This window comes from Vigna unguiculata, chromosome 1 (genome assembly GCF_004118075.2).
Source record: "Vigna unguiculata cultivar IT97K-499-35 chromosome 1, ASM411807v1, whole genome shotgun sequence".
In the NCBI taxonomy this organism is placed as follows: domain Eukaryota; kingdom Viridiplantae; phylum Streptophyta; class Magnoliopsida; order Fabales; family Fabaceae; genus Vigna; species Vigna unguiculata.
In genome coordinates, this window is record NC_040279.1 from 14,188,032 (window position 1) to 14,195,868 (window position 7,837).

A 7,837-nucleotide genomic window follows, 5' to 3' on the forward strand; every position below is an offset into this window, starting at 1 on the left:
TTCTCACATTTTTACCATTCCTTTCCAGTCCATTTTATGTTTTCTTCTTCCTTTAATTGTTCTTTATTTTCTATGGTTTATGTGCTTTCCAATTCCTTTCTGTTTTGAATCAATCCATCATCTTCTTCTCTTGAGCTTTGTGAAAGGAACCTTCACGTCTAGCTTGCTATGTTAATGTCACTACAAAAAAAATTATTTAGTGAAGGTTTATTTATGGAAGTTATAAAAACCCTCCACAAATTAATATTATTTAAGATGGTTTTCATCGATTGTCTAAATGCTAAAATTAGTGGAATTTTTTCATTTTTGGAAGAGGTCTATAACCTCCACAAATCATTTTACACTTTTCATTCCCTTTTATCTTTTTTCAGCTTTTCCCTCCACCACGTTTGGTTACACTCTGCCTTCATTTTTGCTTTGGATTAGGGTTTAGTTCAGGGAAATTGGTCTCCGTCGTCGCTCGTTGGTAGTCGTCGCTCGTTGGTAGTCGTCGCTTGTCGACAGTCATCATCGTCGGTCAGTGCTCGTTGTCAGCGGCGACATTCAGTGAAATCGTCTCTATCATGGCTCGTTTGTCGTTCACTTGTGCTCGTCATCGTCGACCTTCAAGGTACAAACTCTGAGTTGGATTACCATCTATTGATTCCCAGTACTCATCGTTCTTCAATGTCCGTGTTCTTTTAGGTTGTGCTCATCACTTAATAATGTTATGCAATGTCTAACATTGGGTTCCTCTGTCTCAAATTATTGAGCCTTCTTGAGCCTCTGGTTGTCAAAAAATTCCAAGTGGTACAGGGATTAGGGTGTAGAAGAGAGTGTTTATGAATGTCCTTATTTATTTTTTGTGTGTGTGTGTGTATGTGTACAGGCACCACCGTGAAGAGAATGACACTAGATTTTTCTTACTTAACATCAACTGCATATATTATATTTTGTTTGTCAGGTGAACCCAAAAGCTACCAACTAAATGATATTTGTTTAGGAAAGGTAATGATTTTTTATTATTCAAACTTATTTTCAATCTTGACTCATGTTTGATTTCTTAAAGTTTTATTCAACCACATATTAATATGACTTTCTCTTCTCATTTTTAGATTAGAAAAGAGTAGATAATTGACTGAATTACAACTCCATATCAACTCTTGTCCCTAAAGGTAATAAGACCTTAACTTCTTGTGAGTGTGATGATGGAATGCAACAGACATGGATGCCACCTGCACACACCTTTGGTCTTTTATTAAATTTGATTATTAACTAAAAACTTGATATATATATATATATATATATATATATATATATATATATATATATATATATAACTAAGAACACGTAAAACTAAGAACACGTAAGACTAACTAGTTTTATAAATTAGACATTCCTAGGGTCAATTTTCTACCCTATAATAAACTTGAAATTAATAATTTAGATGTTTAAGCTTTTGGATGTTTTAAAGCACTAAAAATTATATTTTATGATGTTGAGAGAAGTTGGAAAGGAGAAAGAATTGGCGAAGGAAAAGATTCAAAAGTGTGATGTAAAAATTAGATTAGTTGTAACAGGACACTTGTGCTACCTTCAAATACTGCCATTGCACCTGTGAATCCAACATTTTTGCCTAGGGTAATATTTTTCTGTTCATGATGCCTATTACACATATTTGAAGATGTTTGGCCATAGTGAATTAGTATTGCTATTAACCTTCCTGATGGTGCTGTATTTCTCAGTCTGAAGATGAAAGGGAAATGTGCTCAAGAAGCTCAGGACACAAGGTGCATACCAGCTCAATGCCTTTATATTACTGAATTAATAGAATGGATAGATTTTATTTAGGCTAGTTTTAGTTGCATATAAATGAATTTCTTTGGGAATGAGAAGTTTTCTGTCGGTGTATATTTATGTTTGCATGATGGGTGTTTAGTCCCTTTTCTTGCAAGAGTAAGGATGGGCACATTACCCTCTATAAACCTCACTAGATTGGAGCCTTTTGTGCTGGACTGTGGCCTCCGTCCTTGCTATAGAACTTGAACTAGTTTTTTAGCATGTGATGTCTCCTAAAATTTACTATATTAATTATGATATTGATATTGAAAATTGGCTTATTTTCTTTGATTTTTATTCCTTCCTAATCAATGTGGACAATACTTATTTCTTTTGAATAAAGCATAAAGATAAGTTAAGCTTTCAAAGACTGAGACACATATTTTATATTTGAAACTTTCACATGTTCCAAATTTTGAACATGTGCATGCAGGCACCGCTGTTGATCGGGTGTGATGTCAGAAATTTGACTGCTGAAACACTTGAGATTTTAAGCAATGAAGAAGTCATTGCCATTAATCAAGGTCGTACTACTGCTTTCTATTATTGTTACCAAGTCAAATGCATAACTCTCTGTATGTGGTGCCAATGGTGTTTATTTTGTTACATAAAATGGATAAATTTGAGATGTATTAATCAGTAATTTGTTTTGTACCTTTGATTTATTATGAATCTGTGAGACAGATACGCATTCTTTATGTATTTAAATGGTCTATTATTAATGCAAGTTTCACTTATTGATGGAAACATTGTTTCTTGAATTAGGTATAGGCTCTTGATTTAATGTAACTCCTACGTAAACCAATTACTTCAAAGGATATTTCTGGAATAACAGTATAATTAGCACATTATTAATTAGAATTAACTAACTTAACTATTTTTAGTGGATTTGATGAAATTTATTAGTTGTTTCTTATGTAAGAGATCGGAAGGAGCAAATTTTTCATCTATCTCAGTGACTAAGGTAAGTAAGGATACTGATTATTTATTTTGTATCTCTGCAGACTCACTTGGAGTCTAGGGAAGGAAAGTTTTGCATGGAACCATTCCTAATGAACTTACCAATTATTCTGATCTAAGAGCACTGTAAGTGAAATGGTTCACTCCTAAAGAAGTATTTATTAATTTCCTATAAATTGCAGTGCTTTTATGTTATCCATCATGATTTGATGTTTGATAATATTATTCAAATGTGGATTATTACTAGACAAATCTTACATTTCACTAACAGTCAGGGAAGAAGAAGCAACACACAAAACTGAAACTGAAAATAGACATGCTGTAAATGATTTTTTCTGTTACAGTCACTTGGTACTTTCATCTAGTGAATCATCAAATTCTATAATCAAATTTTGTAAACTATCATTGTGTTGCCAATTTGCAGTACAACTATGACAGTGTTCCCTTCAAGTGAGGTAGGTCTACACCATGGAGCAGAGTGATGAGATCAAATGCCACTAACTCATGTGCCAATGAAATGAACTTTGCCACACAAACATTACCAAAACAATTGAATATCAAATTAGGATAGTGGTTCCACACAAGAATGCATAGCAGATAGTGACCGAAATTTGGCTTAGAAAAATCATTGGTACTGTATGATTCGATTGCTCATTCATGGGTCCCATACTAGATATTGTCTATTATTTCGATTGTGTAAAATTGATCATGGTTTGACCTCTAAGGAAGACACCACAACATACCACAACTGGGCATGAAGAAATTAGGTCTTTTTGTTTTAACAACTACATTATAATATCATGGTTGGACTCATCATTGAGGTATTAGTACTCATATGCAAGATTCACTTCACACTATTCTCCCTCTTTGTCATATACTATTTGTTCTTTAGTGTGCTGTGAGAATCTAAGTTTATCAACATCTTAAGGCAATTAACTAACATATAAATTGTATACAGTAGTATGTTTTTAACTAAAACAAGGTGGAAGATTTTGCTGACAAAAGATGGAATGTGAATATGTTTGAAGCAACTTGGTTTAAAAGGTTGGGATGTGAATAAAGTAAAATGAAGTTTTAGGGTTCAATTCCTAATAAAGAAAAGAGGAAAATAAAGTCCTGTGGTAGCTGTAAATTGTCTTTATATAATCAAAAGTCAATTTAAACATTTGGGGTTGGTAATTAAGTATAGGTCTTCTTATCTCTTCTGTTGGCAGTATTGTAAAAGTAGTAATATCTTACCAATATAATATAATATCCAAAAGATTATTTTGTAATTAAAATATAATATCCAAAAGATTAATCAGTTCATTTTTCAAAGACTGAATCATATTTTCTGTTGTTTCAAGAACTCAATTGACAGTGTTTCTTGCATGCAGAGATCAAATTATTCATTTGTCTTAATCTAAATTTAATTTTAAGAATTCCGTAGTGTGAAATGTACATTTTTTTTCCTCTTGCACCTTACTTCAATTAACCATATAATACACAAAGACACACATATGCTTCGAAGGATGCAGAAATAATGGCATCTACTGTTGTGTCTTTGTCAAAGATCAAAAGTCCAAACCAGTGGCAGGAAACCTTAATTTCATTGTGATATCTTCTGTGTGATTATTATATATGTATTATGTTAATGTATTTGCACTATGAACAGCAAGCTGGTTCTATTATATATGTACTTTTGTAATGACAAATTCATTGAATGTAAATAGGTTTGAGGGTACTCACCTTTGGATTTCACTTGGTTTTCCTATTGTACTCCCCCATGCTGAAAGTGATCAAGCTGCAGGTAAGTCTCATCCTTGGTTTTGATTTTCCTAAATACTATCTAATTTCCTTGATTTAGAACTACCATACATATTAAATAATTATGGTCACTGTTTTGTATGATAATCCCCATGCATTCTTTATATCTAGTTTTCACTGTTGTGATTCACTTTTGGTTTCACATAAATATATGTAGCCATGCCAAAGGTGAAGCGTTTCCGAAATCCACAAAAATCATCACTTCAGCTTCCAGCTAATTCTTTACCATCAACAAATCCTGCACCAACTAATTATCTTGGTACTTATTTGTGATGTGATTTTTTATACAAGAATTATACTGTATTGGTGTGAGTTAATAATCATCGATACCAAATAGTCATGATTTTTGTGCAGGTCAATGATCTAATAATAAACTATTTTAGTATATGCATGTTGATTTCATGATTTGAGGTTGACGTTCTTCTTGTAGCTAATATTTATCTTTTATAATTTCAGCAAACCAGTGATGCAAATGAGCCTGAGTCTTCTATGGGTACAAGAGGATCATCTGGTGGTAGCAACATTTAGGGTGTTGATGATGTTTTATAGGATAAAACTATTTTAGTGTATTATGAAGAGGTTGTAGCCTAGTCGTACGACGAGGTTTCAGAAGATTGCCCTTGTTGGTATTGCGCAGCGAAATGTTTAGTGTATAGGGGTAACACGTGGCAACTCGAGGTTGTAGCCTAGTCGTACGACGAGGTTTCAGAAGATTGCCCTTGTTGGTATCACGCAACGAAATGTTTAGTGTATCGACAAAAACCAAGAGGGGGGTGAATTGGTTTTAAGTAATAAAATTAATACTTTAAAATTTTTCCAAAATTTATCAATTAAATCAGTGATTAATTTCTTTAAACACAATAATAGATGAAATAAAGAGATAGAGAAGAAGATTGAACACAAATATTTATACTGGTTCGGATCAAAAGACCCTACGTCCAGTTGTTAATCTCTCAAAAATGAGATTAACTAAATCACTATCAAGTAACAGATTTACAATCAGATATTAAGAGTGTAAGGAAAGAAAACACCTCTCTTGAATCACACAAGAGATGAACACCTTTCTCTCAATCACACAGAGAACCTTGACCTTAGCTTTCCTAGCAACAGCATCAACACTCAATCTCCTAGAACACCTCTCAGGAAAAATTATCGCTCTGGTGACAAAAATGGCTAATATTTATAGAGAAGAGTCTCCAACGGCCATATACACGCGATTTGATGCAAATCTAGTCGTTGCAACGGCTAGTTTTTGAATTTTGTTTGTCCAACGACGTGTAATAATCAATTATCCTAAGATAATAATCGATTATTGGTTCATGAACTGGGCAAAATATAAATCCTGACGAGCTGATAATCGATTATCCTAAGTGATAATCGATTATTCCAATGAGTTTTTGATTTTTGGCTCAGAATTAAGGATAATCGATTATGGCCCCAAATAATCGATTATTACAAAATGTTTTTGAATTTTAAGGTTGAGAATTTAAGGATAATCGATTATGGCCCCAAATAATCGATTATTTCATAATGTTTTTGGGATTTTTAAGAGTGGCTGATAATCGATTATTGACATTTATAATCGATTATTGACGCTATTTTTCGGATTTTTTAAGGATTTTGAGTTTTTGGCAATTTAAGAGATCTCTAATATGCCTAAGTCTCTTCTTAGTTCATAAAATCTATCTTTAGCTATAGGTTTGGTAAAGATATCAGCTAATTGGTGCTTTGTATCTACGTATTCTATCTCACAATTTCCTTTATTAATGTGATCTCTTAGGAAATGATGCCTTATTTCAATGTGCTTTGTCCTAGAGTGCATTATGGGATTTTTGGTTAAATTAATAGCACTGATATTATTACATTTCAGAGGTATGTGATTTAGAAAGATATTATAGTCTTCTACTTGTTGTTTCATCCAAAGAATTTGAGCACAATAGTTTCCAGCTGCTATGTATTCAGCCTCTGTAGTTGACAAAGCCACACAAGCTTGTTTCTTCGAGTGCCAAGAGACTAATGAACTACCTAAGAGGTGACAAGTACCACTGGTACTTTTTCTATCTATTTTACAACCACCATAATCAGCATCTGAATAACCTATCAAGTTAGGAGATGCCTCTGAAGGATACCAAAGTCCAAAACATGCAGTTCCTTTTAAGTATTTTAAAATTCTTTTTACTGCAGTAAGATGTGATTCTTTTGGATTGGCTTGAAAACGAGCACACACATATACATATTGCATAATGTCAGACCTACTTGCAGTAAGATACAACAAAGAACCTATCATGCCTCTGAACATAGTTTGATTTACCTCTATTCTTGATTCATCTTTGTCTAAGTAGCAGGAGGTTCCCATAGGAGTACTTGCTTCCTTAGCAGTATCCATTCCAAATTTCTTAAGTACTTCTTTACAGTACTTAGATTGAGAAATGAAAGTTCCATTTTCATTTGCTTAATTTGAAGACCCAAAAAGAATGTCAATTCTCCCATCATTGACATTTCAAATTCTCCCTGCATTATGCTTGCAAAGCCTTTACATAGGAACTATCAGTAGACCCAAATATTATGTCATTTACATAAATCTGAACTAGTAAAATATGCTCATTTACTCTTTTAATAAACAAGGTTAAATCAATTTTCTTTCAAAATCATTTTCTAACAAAAATGTACTTAATCGTTCATACCAAGATCTAGGTGCTTGTTTTAATTCATACAATGCTTTCTTTAATTTATAAATGTGATTAGCAAACTTATAGTCTTCAAATACAGGTGGTTGTTCAACATACACATTTTCTTTTATAAATCCATTTAGGAAAGCACTTTTGACATCCATCTGATATAGTTTAAATTTCATGAGAGAAGCATAGGCAAGAAGTAAATGTATAGCTTCTAACCTGGCAACTGGAGCATATGTCTCATCATAGTCTATACCTTCTTCTTATCTGTATCCCTTTGCTACAAGTCTGGCTTTGTTTTTAGTGATGTTTCCATCCTCATCCAGCTTGTTTCTGAACACCCATTTTGTTCCTATGACTTGGTGTGAATCATCCCTAGGAATGAGTTCCCAAACTTCGTTCCTTTCAAATTGATTCAGCTCTTCTTGCATTGCTATACACCTATGATCATCTTGAAGAGCTTCTTCTACATTTTTGGGTTCTATCTGTGAAACAAAGGCAACAGTCATACAAAATTTGACATATTTCTAGTAACTACTCCCTTTGATATATCTCCAATGACATTTTCTAGAGATAAT

General features: G+C 33.0%; 1 long non-coding RNA gene across 3 annotated transcripts; it reads left to right on the plus strand.

Annotated features, from left to right (window-relative positions):
- The first annotated feature begins 288 nt into the window (after positions 1-288).
- Positions 289-5,387, plus strand: LOC114174858. Of its 3 annotated transcripts, none has more exons than XR_003602753.1 (10): positions 289-610; positions 944-987; positions 1,095-1,154; positions 1,488-1,620; positions 1,725-1,769; positions 2,252-2,342; positions 2,823-2,904; positions 4,491-4,567; positions 4,742-4,843; positions 5,041-5,387. It is a non-coding gene; the product is annotated as an uncharacterized LOC114174858 (long non-coding RNA). The 3 variants fall into 3 exon arrangements; XR_003602756.1 differs by having other exon boundaries at positions 291-610; positions 1,560-1,620; XR_003602752.1 differs by lacking the exon at positions 1,488-1,620 and having other exon boundaries at positions 296-610.
- Positions 5,388-7,837: the final 2,450 nt, after the last annotated feature.